The sequence below is a fragment of the Prionailurus viverrinus genome, chromosome B4 (assembly GCF_022837055.1).
Source record: "Prionailurus viverrinus isolate Anna chromosome B4, UM_Priviv_1.0, whole genome shotgun sequence".
Taxonomy (NCBI): domain Eukaryota; kingdom Metazoa; phylum Chordata; class Mammalia; order Carnivora; family Felidae; genus Prionailurus; species Prionailurus viverrinus.
In genome coordinates, this window is record NC_062567.1 from 26,606,431 (window position 1) to 26,629,623 (window position 23,193).

At 39.2% G+C, this 23,193-nt stretch overlaps 1 protein-coding gene and 1 non-coding gene across 18 annotated transcripts in view; one reads left to right on the forward strand and one right to left on the reverse strand.

Moving 5' to 3' along the window:
- LOC125170263 (coiled-coil domain-containing protein 7-like) overlaps positions 1 to 23,193 on the forward strand; it is a 305,241-nt gene that overhangs the window by 96,398 nt on the left and 185,650 nt on the right. For 16 of the 17 annotated variants that reach the window (XR_007153952.1, XR_007153953.1, XR_007153951.1 and 13 more), the window contains 2 exons: positions 12,682 to 12,791; positions 21,045 to 21,136. The gene's annotated coding sequence lies outside the window, so the exon portion shown is untranslated. The remainder of the gene's footprint in view (positions 1 to 12,681; positions 12,792 to 21,044; positions 21,137 to 23,193) is intronic. The other variant, XM_047866718.1, reaches the window with a different exon arrangement.
- Positions 8,412 to 8,518, reverse strand: LOC125171359 (U6 spliceosomal RNA). Its single transcript, XR_007154279.1, has one exon. It is a non-coding gene; the product is annotated as a U6 spliceosomal RNA (small nuclear RNA).

Sequence of the window (23,193 nt, forward strand, 5' to 3'; positions counted from 1 at the left end):
GAAGAAGACATGAATAGACACTTTTCCAAAGAAGACATCCAGATGCCAACAGACACATGAAAAGATGCTCGATGTCACTCACAATCAGGGAAATAAAAATCAAAGCCACACTGAGATATCACCTCCCACCAGTCAGAGTGGCTAAAATGAACAACTCAGGAAACTACAGATGCTGACAAGGATGTGGAGAAACTGGTGATGGGAATGCAAACTGGTGCAGCCACTCTGGAAAACAGTGTGGATGTTCCTAAAAAAATTAAAAATAGAGCTACCCTAAGACCCAGTAATAGCACTGCTAAGAATTTATCCAAAGGATACAGAAGTGCTGATGCGTAGGGGCACGTGTACCCCAATGTTTATAGCAGTGCTTTCAACAATAGCCAAATTATGCAAAGAGCATAAGTGTCCATCAACATATGAATGGATAAAGAAGATGTGGTTTTTATATTCAATGGAATACCACTTGGCAATGAGAAAGAATGAAATCCTGTCATTTGCAGCAAAGTGGATAGAACTGGAAGGTATTATGCTGAGTAAAATAAGTCAGTCAGAGAAGGAAAACATATATGTTTTCACTCATATGTGGATTTTGAGAAACTGAACAGAAGACCATGGGGAAAAGGAAGGGGAAAAATAGATATAAACAGAGATGGGGGGAGGCCAACCACAAGAGACTCTTAAATACAAAGAACAAACTAAAGGTGGATGGGGGTGGGAGAGAAGGAAAGTGGGTGATGGGGATTGAGGAGGGCAATTGTTGGGATGAGCACTGGGTGTTGTATGTAAGCCAATTCGACAATAAATTATATTCATAAAAAACAATATCGGAAAGAGGCTTGATGCAATGAACTGGAGGCTGGAAGAAGCAGAGTAATGAATTAGTGACAACAGAAGATAAAATATTAGAAAATAAGGAAGCTGAACAAAAGGGAGAAAGAATTATGGAACCAAGAATTGACATAGACAACTCAGTAACTCCATTGAACCTAATAACATTTCTTTATAGGAGTACTAGAAGAAGAAGAAGAGAGAAAAGGGGATAGAAAATTTATTTGAGAAAAGAGCAGCTGAAAACTTCCCTTATCTGGGGAAGGAGACAAACATGCTGATCCAGGAGGACCAGAGAACTCTGATCAAAATCAACAAAAACACACCAACACCAAGACATATTGTAATTACATTTGCAAAATACAGAGATAGGACAACAGAAATCAGTAACTTACAATGAAAACCCTTAAGAACAGCAGTAGATAGATTTTTCAACAGAAACTTGACAAGCTAGAAGGGAGTGGTATGATATATTCAAAGTGCTGACTGAGAAAAATCTGCAGAAAGAATACTCTATCTAGCAAGGCTATCATTAAGAATAGAAGGAGAGGTAAAGAATTTCCTAGACAAACAAAAGTTAAAGCAATCAATCACCACTTAACAAGCTGTACAGGAAATGTTAAAAGGGACTCTTTGAGTGGAAAGGAAAGACCATAAATAGGAATAAGAAAAGTAGAATTACAAAAGCATTAAAATTAAGTATATGTATAAATATTAGTGAAAGGATTCTGGAAATAAAATAATGTCAGTTATGACACCCTAAACCTAATATATGGGGGGGGGTGTGATAAAGAATGGGTTCAAACTTAGTTGTTATCATCAACTTAATATAGACTGTCTTGTTCTTTCATTTGGGATAAATGTATGTTTCCTCATTTTGTCTGCCTCTCTGTGCCTGTTTATGTGTTAAGATAGTCAACTGTATCTCCTGCTTTTGAAAGTAATGACTTTATGACGAAGTGGCCCTGGAGTGCCCAGCAGTGCAATGTCTCCCCTTCATCAGAACCTGGCACTTAGGATAGTATCCTATGTGTGTTGCTTATGCCCTGCTGTTGTGTCTGAGTCACTTTTCCTTTTAGTGCAATTGTCTCTCTGACTCTCTGCCTGTTTTGGGCTGTGCTTTCTTTCTGTGATGTTAGGGGAACCCCAAGCAGGCCAGCTCTGAGGGGATGTGCCTGCCAGGGAACTTGGAATGGAGTGGTGGTATTAGCAAAATCTGTGCTGGGTCACTGGTCCTTTGCCGGATCTCCTAAAGTTTTCCTGCATTTGGGAGCTGTGTACTGGGGCTGCCAGAGGCTTGAGGATGGGTATGATGTGCAACAATGGCTGGATGTGCCTGGGTCTGGCATGTATCAGTAGCTGGGGCACAGGTCTGGGCATGGTGTGGTGGCTGGGCCTAGCCTGGCAGCTGGGCATGGCACACAGCAGCAGCTGTGACCTGGCAGTTAGGCCTGGTATATGATGCTAGTGGTACAGCTAGGTGAGGCACATAATGGTAGCTATAGGCAAAGGGCTATGTGTAGTGTACATGCAAGGTACTCTGCAGGGTTAGCAGGCTTTGGAGTGGGCTAGTTCTCAGGAGAACTCATGGGCATAGCACACCACTAGTAGATTCAGTAGCAGGTGTCTGTGCAGCCCCACTTCTCTAAGATGGCTGTGTTTTCATACTGGGGGTTGGGTACTGGGGGAGGAAAATGGTGCCTTCTAACTCCCTCATTTTTGGAGAAGTCCCCCAACATACTCTGAAATCAGTATGAGGAGACCTATCTCTCACTTGCTCCCCACCATGCACCCACATTGTGTAAACTGCTGTTTTTTTTTTTCAACGTTTATTTATTTTTGGGACAGAGAGAGACAGAGCATGAACGGGGGAGGGGCAGAGAGAGAGGGAGACACAGAATCAGAAACAGGCTCCAGGCTCTGAGCCATCAGCCCAGAGCCTGATGCGGGGCTCGACTCGCAGACCGCGAGATCGTGACCTGGCTGAAGTCGGACGCTTAACCGACTGCGCCACCCAGGCACCCCTAAACTGCTGTTTTTATGTTGCCTCTCCATGAAGATTTCTGTCTCTTTCAGTGTTGTGACTGAACCATCGCTCACCCTCCCCACTTGCCCAATGCTGATACCGGCAGCTTTGAAAGCTCTAGGCTTGATGTATGACTGGTTTTTCACAGAATTTAGCCCCTCTGGTTTAAAAAATTTTTTTTAATGTTTATTTAGTTGAGAGAGAGAGAGACAGAGACAGAGACAGTGTGTGAGTCAGGGAGAGGCAGACAGAGAGGGAGACCCAGCCAAAGCAGGCTCCAGGCTCTGAACTGTTAGCACAGAGCCCAGTGAAGGTCTTGGACTTGCCAACTGTGAGATAATGACTTGAGCTGAATGGATGCTTAACTGACTGAGCCACACAGGTGTCCCAGCCCCTCTGGTTTTTATTTTTTTATCTTTTATTTTTTTTAATGTTTGTTTGTTTATTATTTATTTATTTATTTATTTATTTATTTATTTATATTTTAATGTTTAGATATATATTTTTTCAATATATGAAATTTATTGTCAAATTGGTTTCCAAACAACACCCAGTGCTCATCCCAAAAGGTGCCATCCCCAATACCCATCACCCACCCTCCCATCAACCCTCAGTTTGTTCTCAGTTTTTAAGAATCTCTTATGCTTTGGCTCTCTCCCACTCTAACCTCTTTTTTTATCCTTCACCTCCCTCATGGGTTTCTGTTAAGTTTCTCAGGATCCACATAAGAGTGAAAACATATGGTATCTGTCTTTTTCTGTATGGCTTATTTCACTTAGCATCACACTCTCCAGTTCCATCCACGTTGCTACAAAGGGCCATATTTCATTCTTTCTCATTGCCACGTAGTACTCCATTGTGTATATAAACCACAGTTTCTTTATCCATCAGTTGACGGACATTTAGGCTCTTTCCATAATTTGGCTATTGTTGAGAGTGCTGCTATAAACATTGGGGTACAAGTGCCCCTATGCATCAGTACTCCTGTATCCCTTGGGTAATTCCTAGCAGTGCTATTGCTGGGTCATAGGGTAGGTCTATTTTTAATTTTCTGAGGAACCTCCACACTGTTTTCCCGAGTGGCTGCACCAATTTGCATTCCCACCAACAGTGCAAGAGGGGTCCCATTTCTCCACATCCTCTCCAGCATCTAGTCTCCTGATTTGTTCATTTTGGCGACTCTGACTGGAGTGAGGTGATATCTGAGTGTGGTTTTGATTTGTATTTCCCTGATGAGGAGCGATGTTGAGCATCTTTTCATGTGCCTGTTGGCCACCCGGATGTCTTCTTTAGAGAAGTGTCTATTCATGTTTTCTGCCCATTTCTTCATTGGGTTATTTGTTTTCCGGGTGTGGAGTTTGGTGAGCTCTTTATAGATTTTGGATACTAGCCCTTTGTCCGATATGTCATTTGCAAATATCTTTTCCCATTCCGTTGGTTGCCTTTTAGTTTTGTTGGTTGTTTCCTTTGCTGTGCAGAAGCTTTATATCTTCATGACGTCCCAGTAGTTCATTTTTGCTTTTAATTCCCTTGCCTTTGGGGATGTGTCAAGTAAGAAATTGCTACGACTGAGGTCAGAGAGGTCTTTTCCTCCTTTCTCCTCTGGGGTTTTGATAGTTTCCTGTCTCACATTCAGGTCCTTTATCCATTTTGAGTTTATTTTTGTGAATGGTATGAGAAAGTGGTCTGGTTTCAATCTTCTGCATGTTGCCGTCCAGTTCTCCCAGCACAATTTGTTAAAGACACTGCCTTTTTCCCATTGGATGTTCTTTCCTGCTTTGTCAAAGATGAGTTGGCCATACGTTTGTGGGTCTAGTTCTGGGGTTTCTATTCTATTCCACTGGTGTATGTGTCTGTTTTTGTGCCAATACCATGCTGTCTTGATGATTACAGCTTTGTAGTAGAGGCTAAAGTCTGAGATTGTGATGTCTCCTGCTTTGGTCTTCTTCTTCAAAATTCCTTTGGCTATTCGGGGCCTTTTGTGGTTCCATATGAATTTTAGGATTGCTTGTTCTAGTTGCGAGAAGACTGCTGGTGCAATTTTGATTGGGATTGCACTGAATGTGTAGATAGCTTTGGGTAGTATTGACATTTTGACAATATTTATTCTTCCAACCCATGAGCATGGAATGTTTTTCCATTTCTTTATATCTTCTTCAGTTTCCTTCATAAGCTTTCTATAGTTTTCAGCATACAGATCTTTTACATCTTTGGTTAGATTTATCCCTAGGTATTTTATGCTTGTTGGTGCAATTGTGAATGGGATCAGTTTCTTTATTTGTCTTTCTGTTGCTTCATTGTTAATGTATAAGAATGAAACTGATTTCTGTACATTGATTTTGTATCCTGCAACTTTGCTAAATTCGTGTATCAGTTCTAGCAGACTTTTGATGGAGTCTATCGGATTTCCATGTATAATATCATGTCATCTGCAAAAAGTGAAAGCTTAACTTCATCTTTGCCAATTATGATGCCTTTGATTTCCTTTTGTTGTCTGATTGCTGATGCTAGCACTTCCAACACTATGTTAAACAACAGCAGTGAGAGTGGGCATCCCTGTTGTGTTCCTGATCTCAGGAAAAAAGCTCTCAGTTTTTCCCCATTGAGCATGATGTTAGCTGTGGGCTTTTCATAAATGGCTTTTATGATGTTTAAGTATGTTCATTCTATCCCGACTTTCTCAAGGGTTTTTATTAAGAAAGTTGCTGAATTTTGTCAAATGACTTTTCTGCATCATTTGACAGGATCATATGGTTCTTATCTTTTCTTTTATTAATGTGATTTATCACGTTGATTGATTTGCGAATGTTGAATCAGCCCTGCATCCCAGGAATGAATCCCACTTGATCTATAATTCTTTTTATAGGCTGTTGAATTCGATTTGCTAGTATCTTATTGAGAATTTTTGCATCCATATTCATCAGGGATATTGGCCTGTACTTCTCTTTTTTTACTGGGTCTCTGTCTGGTTTAGGAATCAAAGTAATACTGGCTTCATAGAATGAGTCTGGAAGTTTTCCTTCCCTTTCTATTTCTTGGAATAGCTTGAGAAGGATAGGTATTATCTGCTTTAAACGCCTGGTAGAACTCCCCTGGGAAGCCATCTGGTCCTGGACTCTTATTTGTTGGGAGATTTTTGATGACTGATTCAATTTCTTCGTTGGTTATGGGTCTGTTCAAGCTTCCTATTTCCTCCTGATTGAGTTTTGGAAGCACGTGGGTGTTTAGGAATTTGTCCATTTCTTCCAGGTTGTCCAATTTGTTGGCATATAATTTTTCATAGTATTCCCTGATAATTGCTTGTATCTCTGAGGGGTTGGTTGTAATAATTCCATTTTCATTCATGACTTTATCTATTTGGGTCATCTCCCTTTTCTTTTTGAGAAGCCTGGCTAGAGGTTTATCTATTTTGTTTATTTCTTCAAAAAACCAACTCTTGGTTACATTGATCTGCTCTACGTTTTTTTTAGATTCTATTGTTTATTTCTGCTCTGATCTTTATTATTTCTCTTCCTCTTCTGGGTGTAGGGTGTCTGTGCTGTTCTGCTTCTATTTCCTGTAGGTGTGCTGTTAGATTTTGTATTTGGGATTTTTCTTGTTTCTTGAGATAGGCCTGGATTGCAATGTATTTTCCTCTTAGGATTGCCTTTGCTGCATCCCAAAGCGTTTGGATTGTTGTATTTTCATTTTCGTTTGTTTCCATATATTTTTAAATTTCTTCTCTAATTGCCTGGTTGACCCACTCATTCGTTAGTAGGGTGTTCTTTAACCTCCATGCTTTTGGAGGTTTTCCAGACTTTTTTCTGTGGTTGATTTCAAACTTCAGAGCATTGTGGTCTGAAAGTATGCATGGTATAATTTCAATTCTTGTATGCTTATGAAGGGCTGTTTTGTGACCCAGGATGTGATCTATCTTGGAGAATATTCCATGTGCACCTGAGAAGAAAGTATATTCTGTTGCTTTGGGATGCAGAGTTCTAAATATATCTGTCAAGTCCATCTGATCCAATGTATCATTCAGGGCCCTTGTTTCTTTATTGACTGTGTGTCTAGATGATCTATCCATTTCTGTAAGGGGAGTATTAAAGTTCCCTGCAATTACAACATTCTTATCAATAAGGTTGCTTATGTTTGTGAATAATTGTTTTATATGTTTGGGGGCTCCTGTATTCGGCACATAGACATTTATAATTGTTAGCTCTTCCTGATGGATAGACCCTGTAATTATTATATAATGCCTTTCTTCATCTCTTGTTACAACCTTTAATTTAAAGTCTAGTTTGTCTGATATAAGTATGGCTACTCCAGCTTTCTTTTGACCTCCAGTGGCATGATAAATAGTGCATCCCCTCACTCTCAATCTGAAGGTGTCCTCAGGTTTAAAATGAGTCTCTTGTAGACAGCAAATAGATGGGTCTTGTTATTTTATCCATTCTGATACCCTATATATTTTGGTTGGTGCATTTAGTCCATTTACATTCAGTGTTATTATAGAAAGATAGGGGTTTAGAGTCATTGTGATGTCTGTAGGTTTTATGCTTGTAGCGATGTCTCTGGTACTTTGTCTCACAGGATCCCCCTTAGGATCTCTTGTAGGGCTGGTTTAGTGGTGACGAATTCCTTCAGTTTTTGTTTGTTTGGGAAGACCTTTATCTCTCCTATTCTAAATGACAGACTTGCTGGATAAAGGATTCTCGGCTGCATATTTTTTTCTGTTCACCACATTGAAGATCTCCTGCCATTCCTTTCTGGCCTGCCAAGTTTCAGTAAAGAGATTGGTCACAAGTCTTATAGGTCTCCCTTTATATGTTAGAGCACGTTTACCTCTAGCTGCTTTCAGAATTTTCTCTTTATCCTTGTATTTTGCCAGTTTCACTATGATATGTTGTGCAGAAGATCAATTCAAGTTACGTCTGAAGGGAGTTCTCTGTGCCTCTTAGATTTCAATGCCTTTTTCCTTCCCCAGATCCGGGAAGTTCTCAGCTATTATTTCTTTAAGTACCCCTTCAGCACCTTTCCCTCTCTCTTCCTCCTCTGGAATACCAATTATGGGTAGATTATTTCTCTTTAGTGCATCACTTAGTGCTCTAAATTTCCCCTCAGGCTCCTGGATTTTTTTATCTCTCTTTTTCTCAGCTTCTTCTTTTTCCATAATTTTATTCTAGTTCACCTATTCTCTCCTTTGCCTCTTCAATCCAAGCCGTGGTTTTATCCATTTTATTTTGCAGCTCATTAATAACATTTTTTTTAGCTCCTCCTGGCTGTTCCTTAGTCCCTTGATCTCTGTAGCAATAGATTCTCTGCTGTCCTTTATATGGTTTTCAAGCCCAGCTCTTAATTTTATGACTATTATCCTAAATTCACTTTCTGTTATATTGTTTAAATCGTTTTTCATCAGTTCGTTAGCTGTCGTTATTTCCTGGACTTTTTTTTTTTTGAGGGGAATTCTTCTGTTTTGTCATTTTTTTTTTTTTATTTTTTTTTATTTTTTATTTTTTTTTTTTTATGAAATTTATTGACAAATTGGTTTCCATACAACACCCAGTGCTCATCCCAAAAAAATATGGAACGCTTCACGAATTTGCGTGTCATCCTTGCGCAGGGGCCATGCTAATCTTCTCTGTATCGTTCCAATTTTAGTATATGTGCTGCCGAAGCGAGCACTGTTTTGTCATTTTGGATAGTCCCTGTAGTGGTGCAGAACTGTGGGGCACTTCCCCTGTACTGTCTTGAATAACTTGCGTTGGTGGGCGGGGCTGCAGTTAGACCTGCTGTCCTCCCCCAGCCCACAGCTGTGGCCACAGTCAGACTGGTGTGTGCCTTCTCTTTCCCTCTCCAAGGGGTGGGATTTACTGTGGGGTGGCAAGGCCCGTCTGGGCTACTTGCACAGTGCCAAGCTTGTGGTGCTTGGGATCCTGCAGCTGGGGTGGATCAGCAAGGTGCATAGGGGTGGGACAGGCAGGCTCAGCTTGCTTTTCCTTGGGAGTTCCTCTTCAGGAGGGGCCCTGGGGCACTGAGAGGGAGTCAGACCCACTGAAGGGATGGATCCGCAGAAGCACAGCGTTTGGTATTTGCGCGGTGCAAACAAGTTCCCTGGCAGGAACTGGTTCCCTTTGGGATTTTGGCCGGGGGATGGGCGAGGGAGATGGCAACGACCAGCGCCTTTGTTCCCCGCCAAGCTGTGCTCTGTCATCCGGGGCTCAACAACTCTCCCTCCCATTGTCCTCCAGCCATCCTGCTCTCCGAGCAGAGCTGTTAGCTTATAACCTTCCAGATGTTAAGTCCCGCTTGCTGTCTGAACACACTCTGTCTGGCCCCTCAGCTTTTGCAAGCCAGACTTGGGGGCTCTGCTTGCCCAGTGGCCGCCCCTCCACCCCAGCTCCCTTCTGTCAGTCCGTGTAGCACACTGCCTCTCCGCCCCTCCTACCCTCTTCTGTGGACTTCTTGTCTATGCTTGGCTCGGGAGAATCCATTCTGCTAGTCTCTGGCGGTTTTCTGGGTTATTTAGGCAGGTGTGGGTGGAATCTAAGTGATCCGCAGGACTCGGTGAGCTCAGCGTCCTCCTACACCGCCATCTTCCCATTCTTCCACCCCTCTGGTTTTTAAAGTCAAACTTTAAGGGCATTAGTCTTCCCCATGTGAGCTCCCTGGTGCAAGGGCCTGATTTATCTTCAGCGATTCTTATTATCCATATGTTTGTCTGTTTTTAATATCTGTTACTTTTTCTCACATTCATTTTATCTTTCTTCATTATTTAAAAAATGACTTTAAAAAGGTTTCAATTTGTAAATAATTTTAAATTTAAAAAGAGGTTAAAAAACAGTACAAAGAACACCTATATATTCTTCATGTAGAATCATCTATTGTTAACATTTTTCTTGTTTGCTTTTTTGTCTTTATCTTTTGCTCTCTTTTATAAGGCATATGTTGGACTATTTATGAACTATTTAAGAGTAAGTTGGGTATGTCATAGCCCTTTATTTTTAAAAAAAAAATTTTTTTTCAACGTTTCTTTATTTTTGGGACAGAGAGAGACAGAGCATGAACGGGGGAAGGGCAGAGAGAGAGGGAGACACAGAATCAGAAACAGACTCCAGGCTCTGAGCCATCAGCCCAGAACACAACACGGGGCTCGAACTCACAGACCGCAAGATCGTGACCTGGCTGAAGTCGGACGCTTAACCGACTTCGCCACCCAGGCGCCCCTGTCATAGCCCTTTAAACATATATTTCCTACGTTTAAGCATGTTGTCTGTGTAGTGACAATACAGTTCATACCTTCAGTAAACTTAAAATCGGTATACTAGTTTTCTCCTAATCTACCATTCACAATCCAATATTTGTCATTTAACCCAATATTATTCTTTATAACATTTTCCCCTTTCATGCAGAATCCAGTTTAGTATTAGGTATTTCATGTAGTTGTTATGTTTCTATCCTTCTTTAAACTAGGATATTTCCTTAGGTCTTCTTTGTCTTTTATGACATTATATTCTTTGAAGAATAATGTATCTTTAAAGAAAGTTTCCTCATTTTGAATATTTCTGATGTTCTTAGGGTATCACATCCAGAGCTACGCTGTGTACATCTATCATTAATTTGTGATTTTAATAATGATAAATGGGTCAAACTGTTTTCCTCCATCTTACTATTTTCTCCTTAGCAGATAATACGTAATCTGTAGGAAGATACATTCAGATCATGCAAATATCCTATTCTCTATCAGAATTTCCTAGATTTAGGATGTATTCATAATACATTGCTGAACTAGTCTCTAGTTTGAAGGTTCCAAAATGATTATTTCCCAACTTTAATACCATATCCATGTTTATCCAATTGGTACCTGACATTCTTGAAAGTAAGGGCTTATCCTCACTCATATTTTTTTCCCCTTTTTAAAAATTATTGGAATGAGACCATGGATTCTCATTCTTCCAATGGTTTCATAGCTTATACTATTCTTTTTTAGCTCTGAAATTGTTATGGTATTGGCTAGTGGGATTTTATTCAAGTTAGTACTATAAACTTATTACACTAGACATTGAGAAATTCCTTGATATTTAGTATGACAAGATGTACCATGCCAATCTTGAACATTTCCTGCACATAGGTAGAATCAGTCATTTTTCCTAGTAGACTTGTTTTTTTTTTTTAGTGGGAAATGTTACTAGAAACCAACATTTGAAAACTAATGGTGTCCATTGGTGCTGGGGTGTATGTATGTATCTGTGTGTGTGTGTGTGTGTGTCTGTGTTTGTGCATATCTGTATTTCTATCTATACATTTATGGTATGTAATTATATGTGTGTATGAATATGTATACATATGTATGAACATGTATATGTAGGTATATGTGTGTATAAATATAGCATCAATGTATTTACTCATTTGCTCAATTTTAGAAGACCCTAAAATTGTTTTAGAATTGTGTAGCTGATACCAGTAGAAAAACAAACCAAACCAAAGATTTTATGATTTTATTTCTCTTACCCAAGACTGAGCATATATTACTATATCATGAGTACCTAAATTAGTCCCTTTTTCCCCTTCTTGAGTTGGCTCTTTAAAAAAAAATTTTTTTTAAGTTTATTTATTTTGAGAGAGAGAGAGAGAGAAAGGGGAGGGGCAGAGAGAGTGGGACAGAGGGAGAATCCCAGGCAGGCTCCACACCATCAGTGCACAGCATTGGGCTCCAATCCATGAACTGCAAGATCATGACCTGAGCAAAAGTTGGATGCTTAACCAACTGAACCATGTAGGCACGCCAAGTTGACTAATTTCTTTTTTAGTTTTTTTTTTAACATTTATTTTTGAGACAGAGAGAGCATGAATGGAGGAGGGTTATAGAGAGAGGGAGACACAGAATCTGAAACAGGCTCCAGGCTCTGAGATGTCATCACAGAGCCCGACGCTGGGCTCGAAATCAGTGAGATCATGACCTGAGCCGTTTAACCAACTGAATCATCCAGGCACCCCAAAGTTGACTAATTTCTTAAGTTGCCTTCATTTTTAGTACCCTATTCTTATTTTTGTTAATACAATTTGTTTTAAGAATATATAGAAATATTAGCCTACTTCCAAAAATGAAAATATTTAAGAAGGAGAGATTTTTTTCCTGAAGCCACACCCTTGCATCCCCCAATTTATCCCTTCTGTTTTAAGTAAGTTGTTTTCTGGTTTATCATTCTTGTGTTTCATTTTGTAAAAGTAAGTGTCTCTATATTTTCCCCATATTTCCTCTTCTTTCTCACATGGATAGGTAAAAAAACTAGATATCTACTTTTTTTTTACTTTATTTTTCACTTAACATTCTCTCCAAGAAATTCTCCTGTCAAATTCTAGAGAAATTTTCTATTCATTATACAGTTGTATGTACAGCTGTTTGTATCATATTATATATCATTGTTTATGTCATACTATAGTTTATAGTATATATCTTCAGTTATTCAAACAGTAGTCTATGCTTGAACACTTAGGTGGTTTCGAATATTATGCAGTTACAAGTGAAGCTATAAGTAACCTGTGCATATGTGTTTTATTGTTTGGTATCTCTTTATCTTAGGCTAAGTTTATATTAGCTTAAGAAAACTGGAACTGAATTGTTTAATTTCTATAAATGTTTATGAAATAATAAGAGTATAAAAATACTCATCAAAAATTTTCTCACCATTTTCATGTCATATCTTGCCTTATGGTATTTTTGGCTTTATCAAAATGAGGGAAAATTCTGCTGTACACTTGTATAAATTTGAAGTTTAGGTACTTCATAATGGATCTGATGTGGTTTTTTTTTCCTATTTAATGGCCTAAATGCATTTCTTTTGTAGGTTATGATGAATTACCAAATGAACAGCTTGTGCTTGAGCATCAAGATTTAGTGCCAAAAACCCAAATGCAAGTAGAGAAACAAAAAACTCCTGGAAGAAAAGATTCACTAGTAAGTATTAAAAAACCCCTGCATATTAATTTAAATTAAACTAATCGGAGGGTTTTTTTCCATTGGTTCATGAAAATATAGGTCAGCATGTGTTTTGTAGAAATGTTACATGTTGATATAAAGTGTGAATTCCCTGGAGTGCCTGGGTGGCTCAGTCAGTTAAGCATCTGACTCTTGATTTCAGCTCAGTTTTGTGGGATTGAGCCCTATGTCAGGCTCCATGCTGTCAGTGCAGAGCCTGCTTGGAATTTTCTCTCTCCCTCTTTCTCTGCCCCTCCCCTGCTCATATACTTGCACATGTTCTCTCTCTCTCAAAATGAATGAATGAATGAATGAATGAATGAATTAAAAAGTATGAATACCCTAAGATAATTAGAGATCAAAAACAAGATTATTGATTGGAATTTCTGATTAAGACTATTTCACAGCAATGTGTCATGTACTCAGTACCCACCAAGAGCAATAGTAGGCCAATAATTGCCTCACAAAGGGTATGTACCTTTCAGCCAAACCTGGGAGATTACCGGTCCAAAAGGTCAATGGATTCTTCAGACCTGTGTCAGTGTCTTTTTGCAATAGGTTTCAGTGGGTGTACAGATATATTATTGAGATCAGTAACTCAGAAACCAAATGGGGATCAGAGCAGTTCAAGGAAAAGCAGCTTGAGTGGCCTATTGGAGGTACTCTATAACATCTTGTTGGCTGGGTCTCCATCAAAGGTAACAGCCCTTCTGCTAGCCCCATAAATATGTGCTATGAAACCTCTTTGAGTAGAAAGTATCAGTAGTCAAAGTAGTCCCACCAATATTCAAACTCTTGTTATAATTTGGGGAAGAGAAGGCCAAAAGATTAACAAACATCTTCTTTGGAATAAGATGTCTTATCTCATACAGATCCTTCCCTGGAATTTCACTTGGATATTAGGTTCTTGTACCTTTTTTATGTTAGTGACCCAGCCATATTGCCCCATATGGATCAGCACGATATGCAGTCCTTGATGGATAGTGTCCTTGTTTGCGCCCACCAGAAGGATGTCATCAATATAGTGAACGGCTAGTATTCCCTCTGCAAATGGGACTTTTTCCAGATCCTACCCTATACATTGGTGACAGACAGATGGGGAATTTAAGGAGACTTGTGGAAGGATATTAGTGGCATATTTCAACAAATTTTACAAGGGTAAATTGATCCTGGTCATTAGCATGAAGAAGGATGTTATAAAAGGAGTTCAAGATGTTGGTTGCTGTATACCAAGTTCCTTCATCTTCAGTAATAGCTTCTATGACAGTGCCAGTGTCAGCACCACAATGTCAGTGGTACAAATGATTTGTAGAGCCTTAATCAGTCTCTAGGCACCCAAAAGTTTTGTGCACAGGCTAGATGAGGCAATTTAATTGAGAAACAGTCTACAAAATTTGTTTGCCTCCTTAAACTCAGTAACAAGGGCAGTTGTTTTTTTTTTTTATACCCAGGCAGTCAGTATTGTTTTTGGTAGATATTAAAATTTTTTTAGTATTTATTTATTTTTTTAGAGAGAGAGAGTGTGTGTGTCTCTCTTTAGAGAGAGAGAGAGAGAGAGAGAGAGAGAGAGAGCATGAGTGGGGGAGGGGAAGAGAGAGAGGGAGACACAGAATCCAAAGCAGGCTCCAGGCTCTGAGCTGTCAGCGCAGAGCCTGACGCAAGGCTTGAACCCACAAACTGTGAGATCATGACCTGAGCCAAAGTCAGATGCTTAATCAACCAAGCCACCCAGGCGCCCTGTTTTTGGTAGATATTGGCACTAGGTTCTGGTAGTTCTGTGGCTCAGGATCTTCCATAAGCTCCATTAAAATGCCCTAACTGCAGAAAATTCTGTCAGTACCTGGGAGTGAATATGAGTGGTGGATCACACAGATAATGTATCTATCTATACCAATAATACATTCATTAGTAGAGGCAATAATAATGGAGTCCACCATAGTCTGGCCTAGAAAAGGTTTTTAGTGTTGGGTGGCTCAAAACCAGGGAGCATTATCTATTTCTTTCTCATGTTGATACCAGCGTTTGTGGGGATCATTGTTACCAGTACAGCAATATTCAAAAGACCCAAGAAATGGAATTGTCATCCTGCCCCACCTGTCTATTGAACTTTGTCCTTGAAATAGGTCTTTATATCTCTATTGGGAATATAGACGCCTTGATATAACTCCTAGTTTTATTTATTTTTGAAAGCTGAGATCAGGGTGAATGTATATGGGGTTCTCTGATTCATTTCAAGATTCACTGTAGTGATAGTAGAGGAAATAACACTTGTATTCATAGTGGCATTATGTAGACACTAGTGAGTTTACATGTTATGTCCTTCATGGCCCATAATCTTACCATGAGTACCTTGGTAGAGAGACAATCAATCTATTCCTTTGAGACCCCACTGTATGGTAATCAGACCCAATGATCTTAAGCAAGGACATTGCCTATATCATCCAGTAGACGGTGCATTATTACCATTTTTACATCACTCTTTGTCTTGGCAACAGCCAAATTTTGCATTTTCAAAATGTGTCAATTAAGATCTGAGTGTCACAACTGATTGACACACATTATGAGTAGGTTTGTGCTCCATGACCAATAGTATTGAAGGAAGCGAATCTAGAAACATGAAACTGGTCAACAATATGATCATATATTCTTCTCACTCTTTTATGTGCCTAAGAGGCTACCTGGCTTTCTGGAAGACAGTTATCCATGTTTTTCATTATGGAAACTCATTACTTGTGGACCCAAACAAGTAATGAGTCTATTACTACTACCCAGATGATGATGGAGATGATTTCACTTTTTTGCATCATTTTATATTTCTTTCCATTTTTTTCCTTATCCCTAGGCAAAGTGGCTACTGTCAGCACACTCTGAAATAGGTGGTCTGTAGGGAGTAATGCACCTCACAGTATGCCTTTATCACTTATTATATTTAATAAGATTGCCTCCTTCATTATGCAGGCAAACTACTTAAGTCTGTAAGATCTCGTCAGATCACTGAACAAAGTTATTCCAAAGACCTTTACATTCTTTTTCAGTAAAGGTGTGAGTCTTAAAAACTTGCTGTGATTTGTGCTATCAGTGTTAGGACAGAGTTCACAATAGCCATAGAGTACAACTCAGCTTGCAGGGTCTGATGACTTTTGGTCTTATAATCATTAGCTACGGAATTGCTTTTCTAGCTTTTTTTTTTTTTTTTTTTTTTTTAAATTTTTCAACGTTTATTTTATTTTTGGGACAGAGAGAGACAGAGCATGAACGGGGGAGGGGCAGAGAGAGAGGGAGACACAGAATCAGAAACAGGCTCCAGGCTCTGAGCCATCAGCCCAGAGCCCGACGCGGGGCTCGAACTCACGGACCGCGAGATCGTGACCTGGCTGAAGTCGGACGCTTAACCGACTGCGCCACCCAGGCGCCCCTTTTTCTAGCTTTTTAAAAGTCTCTCTGTTAGATCTCTAATTTAACTCACCAGGGTAACTTAGCCAGAATTTTGGAGGCTAAAGTGAAAGACAAATGTTCCCCTCAAACTGAAAGTATTATTTAGCAATCCATTAGAACTTTCTGAGAGTGTTCTGAGGCATCTACCAGCACTTTCTGAAACTCATTGGTACGCCTGGCAACGTGCTTGATTGGATCCTCAGACGTTTCAATGATCTATTTGCAAGGTCCAAGAGTGACCCATGTCTTTCTTAACACTCCCAAAAGTGCCTTGCCAATTTTGCTTTTTCAGAAAGGCATTATGTTTCATTGACCACTTTGCTCAGTTGTGCGAATTTGTGAGAGAGAGCTGCCAGTTGTCAGGTTGGTCAATTAAGATAACAATCCACTTACTGTGATAGTATAAGCAAGAGTCTAAACAGAAAAGAGCTGAAGCTCTACCAACCTTTCATATTTCCCACAGAACAGTACTGGGTAAGGGTCAGGTATCTCATCATAGACAGGAGTGGAGAAAGGAAACATTTCTCTGCATTCCCTGATGCAGAAAGGTCCCTGATGTTTTAAGGACCATGGGCCCAGGGACAGTTAGAAGGATCAGAGTTTGGAGTAAGTAAGTATGTTATACTGAGTCAGAGAAAAGTGTCCCCCAGGTCTACCTGCTAAAGTAGTCTGGGTATAGACACATGAACAGTACAGTGTCTCAGCTAAGGAATACTCTTCTATAAGGAGGCTCTGAATGGAGGTGCCTGGGTGAGAATGCATATCTCTCATGTGTAAGATCATGGTCAGCCAGAAGTGGAGGTAAGTGTTAGCTTTAGTCATTGACTGCAACTACCTCTAGTGCCTTCAGTGCACTTGCTGTGCATCCAATGAGTGCGAGGTAGGAAACTTTACCCCATAATGACTTCCAGGTAAAGTCTTTGTAATTGCCTATGATAAAGGCTGAAAGATCACATATAGGATTTTGACCTGGAATTGGAACACTGGTATATACACAAACACGTGTGTGTATTCATAAACAAAGAGGCCTACATACACACACAAATGACCACATATGCATATACATATACATACATAGACATATTTAGAAATCACGAGTTCTTACAGACATTTTCAATTCCACTTACTTCATTCAGGACTTATTATTGCCTTCCTCCATTTCATATATGTAGTCACAGTGTGAATTCTAACTTTGAGCAACATGAACACATTTATACTTTTTCTTTGTCCTATAATACTTCTAAAATTGTTTCACAGCTGCTTACCTGATAGCACTAGAAAGAGGCGAAACTATTAAAAATTTTGTGGATGTTTACACATCCCACTCTCTTGCCTAGGACTGAAGGTGTATGTCAAATACTGGTGATTGATTACTTGGGTATGTCCTTGTTTTTTCCATCATTAGGTTCATTAAGTTTGCTTTCAATTTTAGTCTTCCTTCTCATCTTTAAAAGTTATTTTTTGGAATATGTAAAAATGAACTTTCAAAAGTGATAAATATGCAAAAAGAGATATATAAAGTATTTTCCTTCCCTTACATTACTCAGTCCTCATCCTTCTCTTATAGGTATCCAATTAAATTGTTCAATTAAAGTGTTTTCTAGTTTGTTCTTTAATATTTCATTAAAAAATCCTGTCTTCCCCTTCTCTTTATTTCTATGTTACCTTCTTTCTTTTACAAAAGGTAGCATGCTAGGTATTCTCTATTTCACAGTTTTTTTCCACCTAACATTAGCTTCTAGAAATCCTCCCAATTCATTTTGTAGAGATCTTTTGCATTCCTTTTATAGCAGTCAGTTAGGCATCTGACTCTTGATTTTGGCTTAGGTCATGATCTCACAGTTCATGAGATCAAGCCCTGCATTGGACTTCACAGTGACAGCATGGAGCCTTCTTGGAATTCTCTCTCCCTCTCTCTCTGCTCCTCCCCTGCATGCTCGCTCTCTCTCTCTCTCAAAATGAATAAAATAAATTTTAGAAAACAAACCTAAAAAAGAGAATACTATGATAAATTATATGCCAACAAACTAGGCATTCTGGGAGAAATGAGCAAATTCCTAGAAACTCACAAACAACCAAAACTGAAACAGGAAGACATAGAAAATTTGAACAGGCTCATAGCCAGCAAAGAAATTGAATCAGTAATCAAAAATATCCCAATAAACAAGATTCCTGGGCCAGATGGCTTCCCAGGAGAATTCTACCAGACATTTAAAGCAGAGTTAATACATATTCTTCTCAAATTGTTCCAAAAATAGAAACAGAAGGAAAGCTTCCAGATTCATTCTATTTAGGCCAGCATTACCTTGATCCCAAAACCAGACAAAGATCCCACTAAAAAGGAAAATTACAGGCCAATATCCCTGATGAGCATGGATGCAAAAATTCTCAACAAGATACTAGCAAATCAAATACAACATTATATTAAAAGAATTATTTACCATGATCAAGTGGGATTCATTCCTGGGCTATAGGACTGGTTAAATATACCCAAATCAATCAATGTGATATACCTCATTAGTAAAAGAAAAGATAAGAACCATATGATTCTGTCAATAGATGCAGATAAAGCGTTAGCAAAAAGCAGCATCCATTCTTGATAAAAACTCTCAACAAAGTAGGGATAGATGGAAGATACCTCAACAACATAAAGGTCATATACAAAAGACCCACAGCTAATATCGTCCTCATTGGGAAAAATGTGAGAGTCTTTCCCCTATGGTCAGGAACAAGACAAGGATGCCTACTCTTACCATTACTATTTAACATAGTACTCAGCCTCAGCAATCAGACAACAAAAAGAAATAAAAGGTATACAAATCAGCAAGGAAGAAGTCAAACTTTTCACTGTTTTCAGATGACCAAACACTGTATGTAGAAAACCCAAAAGACTCCACCAAAAAATTGCTAGAACTAATACACGAATTCAGGAGAGTCACAGGATATAAAATTAACATGCAGAATGCATTTAATATATACCAATAGTGAAGCAGCATAACGAGTAATAAATCCCATTTACAATTGCACCAAAAACAATGATATACTTAGGAATAAACCTAACTAAAGAGGTAAAAGATCTGAAAACTATAGAAGACTTATGAAAGAAAGTGAAGAGGAAAAACATTCCATGGTCATGGACTGAATGAACAAATACTGTTAAAATGTCTATACTACCCAAAGCAATTATCACATTTAACACAGTTGCTATCAAATACCACTAACATTCTTCACAGAGCTAGAGAAATCCTAAAATTTGTATGGAACCACAAAAGACCCCAAATAGTCAAAGCAATCCTGCTAGGCATTATGATTCCAGACTTCAGGCTATATTACAAAACTGTAGTCATCAAGATAGTATAGTATTGGCAAAAACAGACACATAGATCAATGAAACAGAATAGAAAACCCAGAAATGGACCCACAACTATATGGCCAACTAACCTTTAACAAAGGAGGAAAGAATATCCAATGGAAAAAAGTCTCATTCAGCAAATGGGGTTGGGAAAATTGGACTGCGACATGCAGAAGGATAAAACTGGACTACTTTCTTCACTGTACACAAAAATAAATTCACAATGGATTAAAGACCTAAATGTGAGACAGGAAACCATCGAAATCCTACCGAAGAACACAGGCAGCAACCTCTGACTTTGGCCAAAGCAACTTTTTACTAGACATGTCACCGAAGGCAAGTTGAACTACCTATAATTAATTGAGATTCCAGAAACTCCAAGTCTCATGCATAGGTCATTTGGTGAAACTTTGTCTTCCTGAAGCACACAATGAGGGCAGGTATTTTTTTCCCTCAGGAATTTGTTTTTGAGTGACAAAAGCATCAGGGGCTGGTAGGTGAGTTAGGCACACAGCCTTCAACATATCCCACTAAAGTAGCCTTAACTAAAACAGTTCCTTTCAAGGAAAGCAGAGGTTCACATAGACAATGCATTTGTACATTGCATTTATACAATGCATTTATACATATAATGTAGTGGGCATCATAACAGTGAATGTCTGTGGTGGCCCACTGGTCCTACCCATAGTCAAATCAGGATAGGAGTCCTGGAGACAGTGGCTTCATACTCTAAGCCAGAAAGGATTATCTATTTTCCCTTCATTCTGGTGTCATAGGTTGTGTATATCAGAAACACCTTTGTGCCAGTATCCAAAAGGTCACCCCCAGTGCAGTTCTTCTCCATGTCCCTATTGAACTCTGACTTTGGTATAGGGCCTTCTTTCCCTGGTGAGGACATAGAGCCTTTGGCCTGATACATAGTTTTGTCTATGTTTAAAAACTGAAAGTTCTGGTTTAAGGTTTGCAGGATTTTTCATTCATATCAAGATTTACTGGGGAAGGCAAAGGAAATAGCACTTAATATTAGTCATAGAGCTATCACCCTGAAGACTTTAGGGGCTTCATTTTGCACCCTCAAAGGCATGCTACGGTCCTGAGCTCCTTGGTAGACATCCCATCAACTTCTCAACTAAGAAAACATTGTTAAGTAGAAAGATCCAAAGATCACTCCAGGAAGATCATTGTTTGGGGTGTCTAGGAGTATGTATATGATTACCCTTGTTATGTCACTCTCTCTGGTGGTCTATATCTAGTATTTTGTCAGTAGTTTTTTACATGCCCCCAGATTTGTTAGTTATGATCCAAATTGTGTATAGACAAATTGACCTGAACTTATAGGGAGGTTTAATTGAGCTTGATAATCAGCAACAGTTGCATGAATGAACCTAGAAGTCTGGGTCTAGTTAATAATCTTATCATGGACTTTTCTCATTCTCTCTTTGTAGAACCAAGGTGACACCAATATGGTTTGTGGGACTGCTAAAGCACTCTGCAAGAGTGGTCCAAACATATTTTAGTCACAGGGAGCTCATTACAGGTGGGTCAAATCTTTTGGAACCTAAATAGTACCCATTTGAGAGTAGAGAGGGTCTTTGGTGTTTGCCTCTCATTTATTCCCTTTCTTCTACTTCCTTGGGCAAAGTGGCCCCTCTCAGTGTATTCTGAAGGTGGGATTCTATAGTTAAGTATTCCAAAAGGCACCACTCTCCCTTACTTCCTTTAATAAGATTTACCTCCTTCATTGTGAAGGCAAGCTACTCAGCCTCTAAAGTCTCTTCAGACACCTGGGAAAAGCGGTAATGAAGGGTTCTGTATTCTTTTTCATTAAAAAATTAGTCTCTATAACTAGCTGTATCATGGGTATTTGTTGGTGCCAGGGACTTGCTTAGAGCATCTACAACTCTGCTCACAGACTCTCTGATGACTTTTAATCTCATCAGTGGATAATCATAAGTTATAGCCCCAAAATTGCTTCCCTAGCTTTCTCAGAGCCACCTCTCTTGAATCTCTAATTTGACTACTACATGGCATCTTGGCCATGTAGACAGGGGCTAAAGAGAAGGACAGTTGGTACCCCTCAGAACTGAAATGCTTACAGAAAGTATTTGCTACTACTTTCCAAGACCAAACTGCATTGCAGACCAAACTGCATTGGACCCACTGTCATGGCTGATGAAGTGTACCTCCAGACTTCCAAAGTCTTGCAAACCAGAAGTCTGTGGACTTCTCTATTATCTCCCAAAAGTGGCTCCATGGAATCTTCTGGATTTTTGTTTTTCCAGAATAACATTGCACTTAATTGACTATCCTGTTTTCTGTGCCAACTTGTCATAGATAGAGTTCCCAGATGTCTGTGTAGTTACATAAGACAATAAGCCAAATTCAATGTAACAATTAAGGCTTTATTCACTTACTGTGATTAGATTAAAAGATTAAATAGGAAAGGGAACTGGCTCCCTAGTGTTCATTTCTTTCCATAGAATGGCACCAAGAAAGGGACAGTTGTATCAGTGTAGAAAGGGAGATCATTTCACTTTTGAAGGGGTTCCAAACATAAAGGTCCTGTTGTTCTCTGGATCTTGGGACCAGGGAAAGGAGGTAGAAAGTCTAGGAGGGAAAAACCAAATACTGAGTTAGAATGGGTAAATAATATCTTCAAGGTCCCCTAATAGGTCAGTTTTGGCAGAGGTACTTGAAAAGTGTCTCCACTAAAGCCATTCACCTCTCATAAGTAGCCCTCTGAATGCAGGTGTCTAGGATAGGAATGCAGAAATATGTAAGAACATGGATAGCCCAGAAGGACATGAATCCTTGACAGTAACTCCTTCCAGAGACTGCAATGCACTGGCTATCAGATGTAGAGAAGGCAGCTTTCTCTTATGAGGCATATCATTATATATTTATATAATGTGTATATAAATATAAATAAATATGTATATATATGTATATATATATAGTGTGTGTATATATGTATATGTATATATACATGCACAGATATATTTAGAAATATGTGTTAACTAAAATTTTCCTCCAGTCCTTTATTGTGATTTGAAGAGGAATTTGAGGTCTTCCACAGGTTCACAGGAATAAGAATGCACATTAGTTTGCTCATTAGTTTACTGTTGATTGGGTTTTGGGGTGATGGGGGGTTTGGAGCTGATGGCCAAGAAAGAATTCTTGAAGACATCTTTCTTGCAAAAAGGTTTTTTTATTAAAGCACAGGACAGGACCCGTGGGCAGAAAGAGCTGCACTGGGGTTGTGACAGGTAACTGATTATGTACACTCAGGTTGGGAGGGGGTTAGGGATAGAGTAAGTCTCTAAGGTATTTTGGAAGCAAGATTTCCAGGACCTTGAGGAGCTAGCTGTGTAAGATAAATGATATTTATTACCATTTAGGAAAACCTCAGTCATGAGGCCCTTCAGATGCATATCATGGGGCCATAAGCTTGGAGTATGATTGCCAGCATATATCTTGGGGTGTTGAGATAAAGGAAGTTTTGAAGGAATTTTCGTATGCTAAAGTAGACTCACAGGACCCTGGGAGGTCTGGATAATGTTAAGCCAAGATACCCTTTTGCCCCTGGCAAAGTGT